Below are 18,876 nucleotides of genomic sequence, written 5' to 3'. Positions count from 1 at the left end.
TGATCCATAAAAGTGTCACACTAGTTAACCCCTTCAGTGAACGCCATAAAAAAAAAACAAAGTAGCAAACTATGATTATCACTATACCACTGGAAAAAAAGTGGAAAAAATGTGATTAAAAAGACAAATATAAATGGTATTGCTCAAAACTTCATCTTGTCCCCCAAAACACAAGCCGCCATACAGCTCCATCAGCCGAAAAATAAAAAAGTTATACCTCTCCCAATAAAGCGATGCACAAATAATTATTTTTTCTAAAAAGAAGTTTATATTGCATAAAAGCGGCAAAACAATAAAAAAAACTATATAAATGTGGTATCGCTGTAAACATACTGACCCGAAGAATAAAGCTGCCTTACCAATTTTACCACACGCGGAACGACATAAAAAACCCCGAAAAAAACAATTCCTGAATTGCTGTTTTTTTGTTTATTCTGCCTCCCCAAAAATTGGAATAAAAAGCGTTAAAAAATATTATGTGCCTGAAAATGGTATCAATAAAAACGTCAACTTGTCCCGCAAAAAACAAGCCCTCATATGAATCTGTCGGCAGAAATATTGAAAAATTATAGCTCTCAAAATATGGCGATGCAAAAACTATTTTTTGCAATAAAAAGTGTCTTTTAATGTGTGACAGCTGCCAAACATAAAAACCTGATATAAATCTGGTATAGTTGTAATCGCACTGACCTGAAGAATAAAGTCTTCTAATAACTTATACTGCACGAGGAACGGTGTAAAAAATAAATAAAACCAATTCTTCACCTGCTGTTGATTTGTTTATTCTGTCTCCCAAAGATCGCAGTATGGCTCAGCTCACATTTAACCTTCGCTCTGCGCTGAGTGCTTACACTCCTATTACTGTTTAAATCTCTGAAATACGTGATTCAGACAGAACTCACGGCAGAAGACTCCCTGTAATGAAGCAGATGGAGGCACTGTGGATGCTGTCCAGCCTGTGATCCAGCGGTGTCCGTCTTTATAGGCGTAGATAAGTGCCACAGCCAACAGTTTTGTGCCCCTCTGAAAAAAAGGACACCATTGAACACTGGCCAGACACAGTCCAGAGCAACTCTGCTGCCTCATTATAGTGATTGGATCCTTCAGGGATTTCATCTGAATCGTGTCACTCGGAGCTTTAGATGGAAACCCCAGTGTAAGTGCTCAGCGTAAAGTGCAGGATAAATGTGATTCAAAATGTTATGTAAAATGTTCCTAACAAAAGCTTCAAATCAATCCACAAAAAAAGAAAGTCCCCACTCAGGTCCGTCATATGTTAACGGAAATATAGGGGCTTCCACATTACTGGTAGCACAAAGGCTCTGAAAAAGCGAAATGGTTCCTAGCCCTCCAAATGAAATTCAGCAAATTCTGCGCTCCCAAATCCAAATGCCCTCCTCCCTCCTGAACCCCAGTGTGCCTAAACCACATTTAGCATCCACATGTTTGGCAGGGGTATAATTTCCAAAATGGGGTCAATTGAGGGGTGATTCTGCTTTTATTGCACTTAGGGGTTCTCTATATGGAGTCTGCAAACTATTCTAGGAAAATCTGCACAACAGGAGTCAAATAGTGCTCCGTCCCTCCCGAGTCTCGCCTTGTGGCTAAGCATGACAGTACAGCCACATATGAGGTATTGCACATTCATCAGAAATTGTTTGACAAATTTTGGTGCAATTTTTACCCATTTTCCAGTTTGAAAATGTAAAATCTGGGGCTAAAACAACATTTTTGTGGTAAAAATATACATATTTTTTTCTTAACTGCCCAATGGTATAAAATTCTGTGACCCACATGTGGTGTCAATATGATCACTGCACCCCTAGATGAATTAATTGAGAGGAGTAAAATAGGGTCACTTATGGAGGATCTGCTGTTCTGGCACATCAAGGGTTCTGCCAATGTGATATGGCACCCGCAATCCAGTCCAGCAAAATCTGAACTCCAATATGGCGCTTCTTCCCTTCTGAGCTTTGCACTGTTCTCAAAAGTAGTTTTCCCCCAAACATAGGGTATTGGCACACTCAGGAGAAATTGCACAACAAATTTTGGGGTCCATTTTTTCCTGTTACCCCTGTGAAAATAAAGAAAATTGGGGCTAAAAGAAAAATTTTGTGGGAAAAATTAGAATTTTTTTTTTTATTTTCACGGCTCTATGTTATAAACTTCTGTGAAGCACCTGGGGCTTCAAGGTGCTCACCACACAACCAGATACATTCCTTGAGGGGTCTAGTTTCCAAAATGGAGTTATTTGTGGGGGGTTTCTACTGTTTTGGCACATCAAGGGCTCTCCAAACATGACTCCGCTCGTTTGGGGGTTCAAGGGCTCTCCACTCCATGCACTGCACTCCAATCTCAGTCCTATTTATACGGCCGTCTGATTGCGCCCTATGACAAATTCATTAAAAGGGCATTTATCTTGTTCATGAGAGGTTAAACTGACATTCATATGTATTTCCCATTCACAGGAAAATTCATGAAAATCATAATCTACCCCCTAAAAAACTTTTATGATAGATCACTAAAATTCCCATTAATACACTAAAATTCTTAAGAAATTAAATGGTTCACAGATTCCTTTCTTATGTATAAGGAAAGAAAATGCTGTAAAAAAACTGAATACAAATAAGACCAACCATTTGGTGCTGATGGATGCAACCACATCTTCCATGATCCATATTGGAATAAGAATATAATTCACAATAATTGAATCAGGAAGTAACAAAACAAGTAAAATGAAATCATAAAAATAAATGCTTACAATGATACAAAAAGAGAGAGGAGTTAAGCAGCTTACAATCTAACTGGGAAGGAATGAATTAGGCTTAAGTGCCCAAGAAGCAGAAATGCTCCCGATCGGATTTTTTCTGCATCTCCCTGGCAGGAAAAATGCATGCAGATTTTACATGCGTTTTTCCTGCCAGGTAGAAGTGTTTGTCAAGCGTTTTTGCATGCGGGTTATCAAGCGCTTTTCCAAGCGATTTTAGCATCACTTGGAAAAGTGCTTGACAACATGGTCACACTATATAAATCCATGCAACCGGCATGGATTTATATAGTGTGACCAAGTTACGATACTGCAAATGCAGCATCAATAGTAAGAAAAAAAAAGAATAAAATGGTGAAGAATAAAAAAAAACATTATACTCACCTTCTGATGGCCCCCGGTCTCCTTATCCGGTGTCTTTGGCGGCTCGCGGTGGTGTAAAAAGACCTTCCATGACGTCATTTAGTCACGCTGACGTCGTGAAAGGTCCTTTTACACCACCACAAGCCGCCGAAGACACCGGACGCACCATACAGTAGACAGAAGGTGAGTATAATGTTGTTTTTTCATTTTAATTCTTTTTTAATTACAGGTACTATGGTACCTGGGTCTGGAGGAGAGTCTCCTCTTCTCCAGACCCTGGTATCATCCGCACATTGAATCGCTTAATATCCGCATGTGTACATGTAGCCATGCGGATATTATGCGATTCAATGCAAGCCAATGGAGGCAATTACGCTGTATTTCTGCAAAATTAATGGACATGCTGCGGATTTTTCCGCAATGATAATCCGCAGCGGAAATTTCTGCAGCATGTGCACAACACATGTGGATTATCATTGAGCACCATGGGACACGTATTACAATGCGTTTTCGCTGTGGAAATTCCTCGGCAAAAACGCTTGAAAAACACATAGTGGGCATGCAGCCTTAGGTGAGTTTAGACATGGAGGACAAAATGTACAGAAGATGTTGCTGATCTGCAACAAATCTTGAGTATTCTGTGACGGATATGCTTCAATTTCACCATCAAATCCAGAATAGAAATCAACTGCAAATTAATCGATAGTCCTCAAATCCACAACAGATGAATCAGCAACATGTAGATGGGGTTTAAATATCCCAATCGCATGTATTATACTGGTGTTTGGGTTGTGGTATCCACAATAAAAACTTGCATCAAATCTTCAATATCTGCTGCTGATCAAATGTATGGACCCATATAGTGTACTTGATTCTATAAAGACATAAGTTTTCTCCCTCCATGTAACATTGACCTTTATTCTGGCCACATAATGTAATAATGTCCCCATCCTGGCCTCTTCCTTTAATAATGTTTCCGTCCTAACCCTTCCTGTAATAATGTCCCTTTCCTGTAATAATGTCCCTCATCATAGGTCCCTTCCGATAATAATGTCCCTCATCCTGGGCTCCTTCCAGTAGTAATGTTCCCCATCCTGGGCACTTTCAAGCAATAATGTCCCCATCATGGGCCCCTTCCTGGTATAATGTCCTCTTAATTGTTCTCACTCCCATGACGTTCAGCATCCTCTTCCATCGCCAATGCAGAGGCACAGGTGACTTCTGCTTGTCCGCCACAGCTGGCGCATGACGTCACTGCTGTCACGGCCATGCGGACATCAGCTGCTGGCTTCAAATTGGCCTGCAGCGTGTATTGCAGTGTAGGGATCCAGCGGGTCTTTGCGCCGCAATGAATTTCAGCTGAATGTGCGTCTGAGGACACATATCCAGCTGAAATAGGCACTTGCGTCAGCAGGCCGCCATCCTGCATGGGCCCAGTCATAGTCTCACCCTCCGTGACCACGATTGTTATGCACCTGGACCCATATAAAAATAGTAAACCTTGTGTATCAAGCATATCTGCAAATGGAGATGGGGATTCCAGAATTTTTGCTTAGAGTTCATCTTAAAAATCTCTATTCTTTTCAGTAAAAAAACTGTTAATAACACGAGAACCTCCTTATTATTCATATATCAGACCATATCGGTGGCTTATCTTCCTTGTTTTATTGTCAGTTTCCTACCCTTTAGATAGAAAGCAGCATTGTAATCTTTTCCTCTGTGGCAGGAAAGGCATTTTTCTTCTTTATTGATATACAGGCAATAGTTGCGGATTTTTTTTCTGTGGTGTAATATTGCAGACACAGATTGTCATCTCTGTATATATATAATTAGGAACATTCCATCTCTGAGAAAGTACAATCCATTCATTGACTGTGCTTCGCTATCAAATACCAAAAAGTTTCTCTAAATTGTGTTGCTATATTACAGCCGTGCGCTTCCTAGATAAATACAACATTGAGTGCAAGAATTAATTTCATTTGTATGGCAAGAGCGCAATGCAGATAAAGAAGCGTGATTGCTAACAATGGCAACCACTGTAATTACTTCAGACTCAGATCTTCCTTCTAGTGCCAATCGCTATACTTTCCTTGCAGAAATCAAGATTCATTGGAAGGGTATGGCAACATGAAAAGTATATTAAGTAGGAAATATGTTGGGAAATAATGGCGAATAATTAACTATTCCGCTATTGCCTTGGGCAGCTCATCTAGACATTTTATTGAGGTTATCACAAGCCATTCATTTGCCAAGGTGTCTTAAAACTTTTTTTTACTGGCAGGGGATTGCGGGAATTTATAGGAAAAGTTACGTCAAATGTTTTGCACATTGTTTCTGTAGTTTTATACTAGTATATATACTTTAACTGGAGTTGTTAAAGTGAAAAGGAACAAGAAATCAGTTTTAATGCAAAGGCAACAACATGTGAGATTCATAAAGTTCAATGTGTGCAAAGTATTAAAATCACAACGTAAAGAAAGTTGCAAAGTTTAAGGTAAGATATCTTTCTTCTTGTACTTATGAAAAGTTAAGATGGAAATACTTCCACTGACTTCTGCGTAGATTTATCGCTGCCTAACTAACCAGAAAATATATGTGGATTCATATGATGGATCATATTGTTTACATAGATTGTTACTCACCTGTCCTGGCTCCAATGCTGGGCTTTGCTTCCTCTCCCTTTGGTCGGATCCTTCTGTGATTTTCTCTGCATAATTAATGTGGTAACCCATCAAACTCCTCTGACATGATCCACCAAAGCTTTTTAAAGCCAGCTCAGGCAGCTGTGTGCCATCTGAGTATTTAGGAAGTAGAGCATCCTGTCACCATTTGCTTTTCCAGGTCTTTGCCTCATCTTTCACTTGACTCTGCTTCAGCCAAGTGTCTATTTATCTTCCAAGCTTAGTCCAGCTAACTCTGATCTTATTGCACTCTCAACACTTCTGTCTCAAGATACATGTGAACAAAGCCATCTCAGCTATCAATATACCAGATAATCAACTCTTCCCAGTTACTCCTTCTTGCTGTCTAGCAACTAGCTACTACTTTCAAGCTCAGTCCAGCTAATCCTGATGTTGTTGCAGCTCTGCTGTGTCAAGGTACATTTTTACAAAAAAAGTCACCAACAATTAAATTCCTTTAGAACATCAAATTCTTGCACTTCGTATGTTGCAATTATTTCATGGCAGGGTTCGTCCAATAGCATTTTGTTGTATTTTTTGTGCTGTGTTTCTATGGTTTACATTATTGCATTTTTATACTGCCTATACCCTTATTGAATAAAACACATATTGTGGTGGTTTGCGTCTTTGACACTCCTTTATAGAGTACACTAAGGCCAGCCCTTGTTGAGTGGGGTTGCCATTTGCAAATTTATGGCGCCAACCTCTGCGGTAAGGCAGGGTGAATGAGGGATACAATAGGGTATCCTTTGTATTGTTAATTGCCCCCTTTGCAATTCATTGGCAATTCAAACCATACTATGACACCAGATCCAATCACATTTGGAAACTTTTTTTTTTGGTAGCCTGTTACATATTTATTTATTAATTTATTTTACTCACTTATATAGCGCCATTAATTCCACCGCGCTTAACAGACACTATCGGCACTGTCCCTATTGGGGCTCACAATCTACATTCCCTATCAGTATGTATTTGGAGTGTGGGAGGAAACCGGAGAACCCAGAAGAAACCCACGCAAACATGGGGAGAACATACAAACTCCTTTGATGTTAGTTATTATTATTTCTATATGTCACAAATATTAGTATTTTTAAATGAATATTTAATAAAATTATATTTTAATATGATCATTATATGGTGAGCTGTACATCTTTACAAACTCGTCTCTGCTATAAAGGTACCAGAAAATGTAGTCGTTTCTGCTATCTTGGTGCTATTGCACGCTTACAACTCTGCTGCTTCTGTGTGTAATCGCACAACTGATTCAAATTACCAGATATCATATACATCTCTGCTATCCAGTGTGTAACCACACTTCTACTAGCAAGATACCAGTTTCCTACATATCTCGATTTTTTTTTTTTCCTGTACAATCCGCACATCTGACTGGGCTGCTTCTAGTACTTCCAGCTCTGCTTGCCCATCTACCATCCTGCTTACCTTACTGATGATGTTTGCTGATCCACGTGATGTCCAGCAAGTCTAGCTCTACTACATCATTGGCTGTGGTTTGTGCTGCTCACCCTGACCTAGGGTTTAAAGAATCCATCTCACCAAGTGAGCCATAACATAGATGATCTTGAATTTACTAAAGTCATAATTAGTGTTGAGCCACCCCCGTAGTGTTCGGGTTCGGTTCGGTTCGTGGAACACCGGGATGTTCGAGGAACTGTTCCTCGAACTGTTCGTCGAACACCTTAGAACACCGTCGAACACCGTTAAAACCAATGGCAGCCAAACAAAAACACATAGAAACACATAGAAAACACCTTCAAAGGTGTCCAAAAGCTGACAAACTGCTCAGAAGACGCTTTCTTTAAAAAAGCCGGCCGGCAATTCAGCAGCGGCATACACCGGTACCCGACAATTTAGACAAGAAGGAACAGAGCCTCACACATAGATTAGATAGATAGAAACATGTCAGTCACATATATATGAAGTACAGTGACAGTGTTGCTTACTGTACTTGTCATTTAGTGTAAAGGATTTATTAAAAAATATAATAGTGTTTTCATGCACTGTCTCTTTAAAAAAGCCGGCCGGCAATTCAGCATCGGTACCCGACAATTTATAACAGACAGAATAGAGCTTCACACATAGATTAGATAGATAGAAACATGTCAGTCACATATATATGAAGTACAGTGATAGTGTTGGTTACTGTACTTGTCATTTAGTATTAAAATAAAGGATTTATTATTAAAGAAATTTGGCGTGGGGTTCCCCTTAATTTTAGGCTCTAGCGGAGGTTAAGCAGACAGCTGGGGCAGATGTTTGAAGCCTGGGAAGGGGGTAATACCCACGGAGCTTCCCAGGCTACTAATATCAGCCCCCAGCTGAATACATAGCCTTTACTAGCTATTAAAATGGGGGACCCCCCAAAAAAAATGACATGGGGTCCCCCCTAATTTAATAGCTAGCAAAGGCTAGGCAGACAGCTGGGGGCTGATATTAATAGCCCAGGAAAGGAGCCATGAATATTGGCCCCCTCCCAGGCTAGAAACACCAGCCGTCAGCCGCCCCAGAAATGGCGCATTCATAGGATGCGCCAATTCTGGCACTTAGCCTCGCTCTTCCACGCTGCCCTGGTGCGGTGGCAGGGGGTAATAGGGCTGGGGTTGATGTCAGCTTATAATGCCAGCTGACATCAAGCCCAGGTTAGTAATGGAGAGGCGTCTATAAGACACCCCCATTACTAACCCCATAGTCAAAGTTAAAAGAAAACACAAACACCCAGAATAAAGTCCTTTAATTGAAATAAAGACACAATCCTTTATTGTTCTAAATTAAACCATACTTACCATCACGCCCATTCCAGCTGAAGCCAACGATCTCCTGCAATAAAAGAAAAATAATAAAGCAACATCATCCTTACCTTTCCATGGGTCCCACGACAGCTCCAGCTCTGCTACATCGAGATGACAGGCTGGACCGCAGCAGAACGCCGCCATCCAGCCTGTCATCCCGCGGACACTGAAAAGCGCAGGCATGCTTGCGCTCTGCAGTGTCTGGCTGTGACGGCATAAAGATGAGACGAGTTCATGTCCAATGAACTCGGCGCACCTCATGCACGTCACTGACAGCGTGGGAAAATTCTCACGCTGAAGCGCTGAGTGCAGGAGACTTCTCCCACGCTGTCAGTGACGTGCATAAGGTGAGCTCATGTCCAATGAACTCAGCTCACCTCCTGCACGTCACTGACAGCGTGGGAGAATTCTCCTGCACTCAGCGCTTCAGCGTGAGAGTTCTCCCACGCTGAAGCGCTGAGTGCAGGAGAATTTTCCCACGCTGTCAGTGACGTGCATAAGGTGAGCTCATGTCCAATGAACTCAGCTCACCTCCTGCACGTCACTGACAGCGTGGGAGAATTCTCCTGCACTCAGCGCTTCAGTGTGAGAATTCTCCCACGCTGAAGCGCTGAGTGCAGGAGAATTTTCCCACGCTGTCAGTGACGTGCATGAGGTGAGCCGAGTTCATTGGACATAAACTCGGCTCATCTGGATGCCCTCACAGAGAGACACTGTGGAGCGCAAGCATGCCTGCGCTTCTCAGTGTCTGCGGGATGACAGGCTGGATGGCGGCGTTCTGCTGCGGTCCAGCCTGTCATCTCGATGTAGCAGAGCTGAAGCTGTCATGGGAACCATGGAAAGGTAAGGATGATGTTGCTTTATTATTTTTCTTTTATTTCAGGAGATCGTTGGCTTCAGCTGGAATGGGCGTGATGGTAAGTATGGTTTAATTTAGAACAATAAAGAATTGTGTGTTTATTTCAATTAAAGGACTTTTTTCTGGGTGTTGTGTTTTTTTTAAATACTTTACTAGAAATTCATGGTGGTCATGTCTAATATTGGCGTGACCCCATGAATTTTGGGCTTAGGGCCAGCTGATAATGCCAAGCTGGCCCTAACCCCTTTATTACCCAGTGAGCCACCGCATCAGGGCCCTGGATGAGTTGGGTACAGCGCCAGAAGATGGCGCTTCTATGAGCGCGCCATTTTCCGGGGTGGCTGCGGACTGCAATTTGCAGCGGGGGGGGCCCAGAAAGCTTGGGCCTCCCTGCGCTGCGGATTCCAGCCCCCAGCTGCCTAGTTGTACCTGGCTGGACACAAAAACAGGGCGAAGCCCCACGTCAATTTTCTTTAAATTATTTCATGAAATAATTAAGAAAAAAAGGGCTTCCCTATATTGTTGTGTCCGGCCAGGTACAAATAGGCAGCTGGTGGTTGGGGGCAGCCCTTTCCTGCCTGCTGCACCTGACTGGACACAAATATAGTGCGAAGCCCCACGTCAATTTTTTTTTAATTATTTCATGAATTTCATGAAATAATTAAAAAAAATTGAAGTGGGGCTTCGCACTATATTTGTGTCCAGCCAGGTACAGCAGGCAGGAACGGGCTGCCCCCAACCACCAGCTGACTATTTGTACCTGGCCGGACACAACAATATAGGGAAGCCCTTTTTTTCTTAATTATTTCATGAAATAATTTAAAGGAAATTGACGTGGGGCTTTGCCCTGTTTTTGTGTCCAGCCAGGTACAACTAGGCAGCTGTGGGCTGGAATCTGCAGCGCAGGGAGGCCCAAGCTTTCTGGGCCCCCCCGCTGCAAATTGCAGTCCGCAGCCACCCCGGAAAATGGCGCGTTCATAGAAGCGCCATCTTCTGGCGCTGTACCCAACTCATCCAGGGCCCTGGTGCGGTGGCTCACTGGGTAATAAAGGGGTTAGGGCCAGCTTGGTATTATCAGCTGGCCCCAAGCCCAAAATTCATGGGGTCACGCCAGTATTAGACATGACCGCCATGAATTTCTAGTAAAGTATTTAAAAAAAACACAACACCCAGAATAAAGTCCTTTAATTGAAATAAACACACAATTCTTTATTGTTCTAAATTAAACTATACTTACCATCACGCCCATTCCAGCTGAAGCCAACGATCTCCTGCAATAAAAGAAAAATAATAAACCAACCTCATCCTTACCTTCCCATGGTTCCCACGACAGCTTCAGCTCTGCTACATCGAGATGACAGGCTGGACCGCAGCAGAACGCCGCCATCCAGCCTGTCATCCCGCAGACACTGAGAAGCGCAGGCATGCTTGCGCTCCTCAGTGTCTCGCTGTGACGGCATCCAGATGAGCCGAGGTCATGTCCAATGAACTCAGCTCACCTCATGCACGTCACTGACAGCGTGGTAAAATTCTCACGCTGAAGTGCTGAGTGCAGGAGAATTCTCCCACGCTGTCAGTGACGTGCATGAGGTGAGCTCATGTCCAATGAACTCAGCTCACCTCATGCACCTCACTGACAGCGTGGGAAAATTCTCCTGCACTCAGCGCTTCAGCGTGAGAATTCTCACACGCTGTAAGTGACGTGCATGAGGTGAGCCGAGTTCATTGGACATGACCTCGGCTCATCTTTATGCCGTCACAGAGAGACAATGTGGAGCGCAAGCAAGCCTGCTCTTCTCAGTGTCTGCGGGATGACAGGCTGGATGGCAGCGTTCTGCTGCGGTCCAGCCTGTCATCTCGATGTAGCAGAGCTGAAGCTGTCGTGGGAACCATGGAAAGGTAAGGATGAGGTTGCTTTATTATTTTTCTTTTATTGCAGGAGATCGTTGGCTTCAGCTGGAATGGGCGTGATGGTAAGTATGGTTTAATTTAGAACAATAAAGAATTGTGTCTTTATTTCAATTAAAGGACTTTATTCTGGGTGTTTGTGTTTTTTTTAACTTTGACTATGGGGTTAGTAATGGGGGTGTCTTATAGGCGCCTCTCCATTACTAACCTGGGCTTGATGTCAGCTGGCATTATAAGCTGACATAAACCCCAACCCTATTACCCCCTGCCACCGCACCAGGGCAGCGTGGAAGAGCGAGGCTAAGTGCCAGAATTGGCGCATCCTATGAATGCGCCATTTCTGGGGCGGCTGACGGCTGGTGTTTCTAGCCTGGGAGGGGGCCAATATTCATGGCTCCCTTCCTGGGCTATTAATATCAGCCCCCAGCTGTCTGCCTAGCCTTTGCTAGCTATTAAATTAGGGGGGACCCCACGTCATTTTTTTGGGGGGGTCCCCCATTTTAATAGCTAGTAAAGGCTATGTATTCAGCTGGGGGCTGATATTAGTAGCCTGGGAAGCTCCGTGGGTATTACCCCCTTCCCAGGCTTCAAACATCTGCCCCAGCTGTCTGCTTAACCTCCGCTAGAGCCTAAAATTAAGGGGAACCCCACGCCAATTTTTTTAATAATAAATCCTTTATTTTAATACTAAATGACAAGTACAGTAACCAACACTATCACTGTACTTCATATATATGTGACTGACATGTTTCTATCTATCTAATCTATGTGTGAAGCTCTATTCTGTCTGTTATAAATTGTCGGGTACAGATGCTGAATTGCCGGCCGGCTTTCTTAAAGAGACGGTGCATGAAAACACTATTATTTTTTTTGATAAATCCTTTACACTAAATGACAAGTACAGTAATCAACACTGTCACTGTACTTCATATATATGTGACTGACATGTTTCTATCTATCTTATCTATGTGTGATGCTCTATTCTTTCTATTATAAATTGTCGGGTACAGATGCTGAATTGCCGGCCGGCTTTTTTAAAGAGACGGTGCATGAAAACACTAATATTTTTTTTGATAAATCCTTTACGCTAAATGACAAGTACAGTAAGCAGCACTTTCACTGTACTTCCTATATATGTGGCTGACATGTTTATATCTATCTAATCTATGTGTGAAGCTCTATTCTTTCGGTTCTAAATTGTCAGGTACCGGCGTATGCCGCTGCTGAATTGCCGGCTTTTCATGTTTCACTGTTGGCACTGTTCCCATCGATTTGGGCAATCACTGTAATGCCACAACCACCATGGCTATGGCATTACAGTGAGTGGCAGACAATCCCTGCATGATTGGTGCTCTAAATAGCACCAGACATGCAGGACACGCTTTTGGTGCACGAACAGTTATCGAACATAACCTCGAACAGCCGAATTTTTTGCAAATCGTTCGGGTTCGTCGAACAACTCGAACACCGCCCAAAACAGCTCGAATTTGAGATTGGCGAACAGTTCTAGTCGAACACCGCTCATCTCTAGTCATAATAGTGTAGATTTTGATATGTGTTTTTATAGAATTACAATAGAAATACATATTTATAGTCCATAGTGTTCTGATATATAATTGTAGAACTCATAGTTCATATTACAATTTAAAGAAAGTATTCATAGTCTATGATACTATGCAAAGGAAGTGCCTATAAGCCATACAAGTCTACTTCATAAAAAAGTATTATATGCTAGACAACTTATGAATAAAGTATTCATGGTTCAACTGTTCTTCTATATAAAATAGTAATCATAGTCCATGTTATTCTACTATATACAGAAAGATTTCATAGTTTAACTAAACTACTGTATAAAGTTATTCTTGGTCTTTAAGCAAACAATATATAGAAAAATGACTCATAGTCCGTGGAGATCTACTATGTATATACAGTGGGGAAAATAAGTATTTGATACACTGATGATTTTTCAAGTTTTCCCACCTACAAAGAATGGAGAGGTCTGTAATTTTTATTGTAGGTACACTTCACCTGTGAGAGACAGAATCTAAAAATAAAAAAACAGAAAATCACATTGTATGATTTTAACATAATTAAATTGCATTTACTTGCATGAAATAAGTATTTGATCACCTACCAATCAGCAAGAATTCTGGCTCACAAAAATATTAGTTTAAGAATCCCTCCATCTGCACTCATTGCCTGTATTAATTGCAGTGGTTTGAATTAGTTACCTGTCCACACACTCAATCACACTCCAACCTCTCCACCATGGCCAAGGCCAAAGAGCTGTCTAAGGACACCAGGGACAAAATTGTAGACCTGCACAAGGCTGGGATTGCCTACAGGACAATAGGCAAGCAGTTTGGTGAGAAGGCAATAACTGTTGGCACAATTATTAGAAAATGGAAGAAACACAAGGTGACTGTCAATCGCCCCCGGTCTGGGGCTCCATGCAAGATCTCGCCTTGTGGGGTAAGAATGATTCTGATAAAGGTCAGGAATCAGGCCAGAACTACGTGGCAGGACCTGGTTAATGACCTGAAGAAAGCTGGAACCACAGTCTCAAACATTAACGTTATTAACACACTCAGCTGTCATGGATTAAAATCCTGCAGCTCACGCAAGGTCCCCCTGCTCACGCCAGAACATGTCCAGGTCCATTTGAATTTCACCAATGACCATCTGGATGATCCAGAGGAGGTATGGGAGAAGGTCATGTGGTCAGATGAGACCAAAATAGAACTTTTTGGTATCAACTCCACTCGCTCTGTTTAGAGGAAGAAGAAGGGGGAGTATAACTCCAAGAACACAGTTCCAACCATGAAGCATAGTGGGGTAAACATCATACTATGGGGGTACCTTTCTGCAAATGGGACAGGGTGACTGCACTGTAATGAAGGAAAGATGGATGGGGTCATGTATCACGAGATTTTGGCCTACAACCTCCTACCCCCAGTAAGAGCATTGAAGATGGGTCGTGACTGGGTCTTTTAGCATGACAATAACCCAAAGCACACATCCAAGGCAACTAAGCAGTGGCTCTGTAAGAAGCATTTCAATGTCCTGGAGTGGGCTAGCCAGTCTCCAGACGTGAATTCAAGAGAAAATCTTTGGAGGGAGCTGAAACTCAATGTTGCCCAGCGACAGCCACGAAACCTGAAAGATCTGGAGAAGATCTGTATGGAGGAGTGGGCCAAAATCCCTGCTGCAGTGTGTGCAAACTTGGTCAAGAACTACAGGAAATGTCTGATCTATGTAATTGCAAACAAAGGTTTCTGTACCAAATATTAAATTCTGTTTTTCAATTGTATCAAATACTTACAGTCATATGAAAAAGTTTGGGCACCCCTATTAATCTTAAGCTTAATGTTTTATAAAAATTGGTGTTTTTGCAACAGCTATTTCAGTTTGATATATGTAATAACTGTTGGACACAGTAATGTTTCTGCCTTGAAATGAGGTTTATTGTGCTAACAGAAAATGTGCAATCTGCATTCAAACAAAATTTGACCGGTGCATAAGTATGGGCACCCTTATCATTTTCTTGTTTTAAATACTCCTGCCTACTTTTTACTGACTTACTAAAGCACTTTTTTTGGTTTTGTAACCTCATTGAGCTTTGAACTTTATAGCCAGGTGTATGCAATCATGAGAAAAGCTACTTAAAGTGGCCACTTGCAAGTTGTTCTCCTGTTTGAATCTCCTCTGAAGAGTGGCATCATGGGCTCCTCAAAACAACTGTCAAATGATCTGAAAACAAAGATTATTCAACATAGTTGTTCAGGGGAAGGATACAAAAAGCTGTCTCAGAGATTTAACCTGTCAGTTTCCAGTGTGAGGAACATAGTAAGGAAATGGAAGAACATAGGGACAGTTCTTGTTAAGGCCAGAAGTGTCAGGACAAGAAAAACATCAGAAAGGCAGAGAAGAAGAATGGTGAGATCAGTCAAGGACAATCCTCAGACCACCTCCAGAGAGCTGCAGCATCAACTTGCTGCAGATGGTGTCACTGTGCATCGGTCAACTATACAACGCACTTTGCACAAGGAGAAGCTGTATGGGAGAGTGATGCGAAAGAAGCCGTTTCTGCAAGTACGCACAAACAGAGTCGGCTGAGGTATGCAAAAGCACATTTGAAGAAGCCTATTTCTTTTTGGAAGAAGGTCCTGTGGACTGATGAAACCAAGATTGAGTTGTTTGGTCATACAAAAAGGCGTTATGCATGGTGGCAAAAAAACACAGCATTCCAAGAAAAACACTTGCTACCCACAGTAAAATTTGGTGGAGGTTCCATCATGCTTTGGGGCTGTGTGGTCAATGCCGGCACTGGGAATCTTGTTAAAGTTGAGGGACGCATGGATTCCACTCAGTATCAGCAGATTCTTGGCAATAGTGTTCAAGAATCAGTGATAAAGTTGAAGTTACGCAGTGCATGGATCTTTCAGCAAGACAATGATCCAAAACACCGCTCCAAATCTACTCAGGCATTCATGCAGAGGAACAATTACAATGTTCTGGAATGGCCATCCCAGTCCCCAGACCTGAATATCATTGAACATCTGTGGGATCATTTGAAGAGGCTGTCCATGCTCGGCGACCATCAAACTTAACTGAACTGGAATTGTTTTGTAAAGAGGAATGGTCAAAAATACCTTCATCCAGGATCCAGGAACTCATTAAAAGCTACAGGAAGCGACTAGAGGCTGTTATTTTTGCAAAAGGAGGATCTACTAAATATTAATGTCACTTTTCTGGTGAGGTGCCCATACTTATGCACCTGTCAAATTTTGTTTGAATGCAGATTGCACATTTTCTGTTAGTACAATAAACCTCATTTCAAGGCAGAAACATTACTGTATCCAACAGTTATTACATATATCAAACTGAAATAGCTGTTGCAAAAACACCAATTTTTATAAAACATTAAGCTTAAGATTAATAGGGGTGCCCAAACTTTTTCATATGACTGTATATGCAATGAAATGCAAATCAATTATGTAAAAATCATACAATGTGATTTTCTGGTTTTTATTTTTAGATTTCATCTCTCACAGTTGAAGTGCACCTACAATAAAAATTACAGACCTCTCCATTCTTTGTAGGTGGGAAAACTTGCGAAATCGACAGTGGATCAAATACTTATTTTCCCCACTGTAGAAAGTTTTCATGGTCTATGGTCCACACAGTACTATTATGTAAGGCCTCATTCACAAGTCAGATTTTATTTTCTCATTTCATCAGTGCACTGGATCAGATTTTTATCATTTTTTTGTTTCTTTTTGGTCTGTAGTAGTACCAGTTTTTGCAATCAGTGTTTCATCAGTATGCAAAAAAACAACAGCAGATGGAGGATTCCAAATTTTTTCTTATCATTAGACAGTAGAAACGGAAAGCACTATGATGCAGCACGAATATCATCCGAGTGCTATCCAATTTTTTTTTTCATTTAAAGGGAACCTGCTATCAGCAAAAAACGCTATAAACCTGCAGATATGGGCATTACTAACCTGCCTGGCGCCTACACGTAACCAAATGCTGTGGAGAGAAAAGGAACTTCGTTCTCCCCGGAAGTATTCCAGTTTTAGTCATGGGGTGGCGCTGGTGTGGGTTCAGTCACCACTCTGGTTATAGAGAGTGCTGGCTGTAACTGTGCTCCCGGCCCTGAGTGACAGCCAGCCCCAATGCAGAGTGAGTGTCAGTCAGGGCCAGGGGCGCGGTTACAGCTGCCGCTCTGTATTCTCAGAACGGTTACTGAACCGGCACCGCTTCATGACTGAAACCAAATGCTGCCAGGGAGAATAAAGTTAATTTGTCTCCCCACAGCATTCGACTAAGGTTTTTGCTGGTGACAGGTTCCCAGTAACCAATCAGTTGAATGGGAACGTTTCTGTTACATTTAGTGGGCTCACACGGTGAGGTGAATCCTCTAAACCCAAGATCTGGGTTGGCACACAGGCATCAGTACAGCAGCCAGATGGAGAGCGTGGAACACAGACACATATGATGCAAACTAAAATTTGAATAGTGTCCTGGAAACCACAAACAGATAGCAGAGTTAATGAAGACCTTGGGCAGATAGGGGGCATCATGGAGACGCAAGCAAGTAGCAGTCAAAACTCCGGAGAAGCAAGAAAGTCTAAACAATGGAAGCTGCACACAGCCAGGAAGACTTCCTTAAAACCGTAGGGGGGATACGTAGAAGAAGTCCTAGAAGACAGGAAGGAGACATAACTATGGAGAAAAGAGAAAGTCTGAATACCTTGGAAGCTGCAGACAACCAGGAAGACTCCCTGGAAACTGCAGCCCAGTTGAGGTACTGGAAACTGCAGGCAAGTAGGTAGCGATACTGGAAACCGCAGACATGTAGGTGAAGGCATGCACTGACGGGTAGCAAGGTTACTGGAAGCCGCAGAAAAGTAACTCAGGGACTGGAAACCACAGACAAGCAGGAGACGCCCTGATGACTGTGGACTGGAACTGTGCACACACAACTAAAAGAGATAATAGTCAATCTTAGAGCCATACCAAGACCCAGTTGTGAGTCTTGAGAGCCATAAATAGGCCTAGGAAGTTCATTACATGGGAGCACGCAAGGCTGCTCGTCAAGCCCAACATGGAGCACAAGAAAATCAAACGGACTGGGGCATGTGTGTAACATTTTCATGCGCAAATCGGATATTAATTTTTTTGTAGGCAATCGGTCCAATAAAAAGTTAGACATGCCAACATGCCCATAGACCATAATAGGTACGTGTTCTTATACCTTAGACCACAGTCAGAGGCCTCTCCTAAAACCAAATCAGATCTCATGCTTTTCACTGAGGAAGGGCAATACCTAACACGTGCCTGCAAATTATGTTTCTGGTTTGGCTTTTATCCTATGTCATGTGGCAAGGCTCGGTAAAGGGTCGATATTGACTTTTAGGATTGCTACTTCCAGTAGGTGGGGCTAAAGTTCTAGTCATTTTCCTCTCTGGAGAGGCAATTTGCCTATCTGTGTAAAAAACGTCTAGAACATGTATGTGAAGTACAAACATCTGACTGGGGCTTAAAAATCGTTCTAAGTTTATTCTATTATTACTACTATGTAAAGAAAATATTCAGTCTGACCCAATGCTATACTACTATAGAAAAAAAAATATCCACAGTCTATTCTATACCATGGTCTATTTACAGTACTCATACTTTATATAATAGTATATTATGGACTATTTGCAGTCATATCAATTTTTCTAAAATATTCAAAAGAATGAACTGAAAGTCAACAAACTGTAAACTTCAAGAATGTAGTCACTCCTGATTTATAAAATTTGAGTGAAAAACGTCCTTCAGTTGTTTTGTGGCCTTCAAGAATTATAGACCCTTTGAAGGAAGATCTGACAGAAGAAGTTTCAAAAGGAGCTCATTGCAGAAGTGTTTGTAGGTCAACATTCAGCTGGGTGCAAGAAACACATCCCTTGGCAAAATCTCACTAATGACCACTTTCAA

Source organism: Phyllobates terribilis, unplaced genomic scaffold (genome assembly GCF_046119375.1).
Source record: "Phyllobates terribilis strain yellow unplaced genomic scaffold, ASM4611937v1 Scaffold_4__5_contigs__length_816908805, whole genome shotgun sequence".
NCBI lineage: Eukaryota > Metazoa > Chordata > Amphibia > Anura > Dendrobatidae > Phyllobates > Phyllobates terribilis.
Note: the sequence above shows the minus strand (reverse complement) of the source record.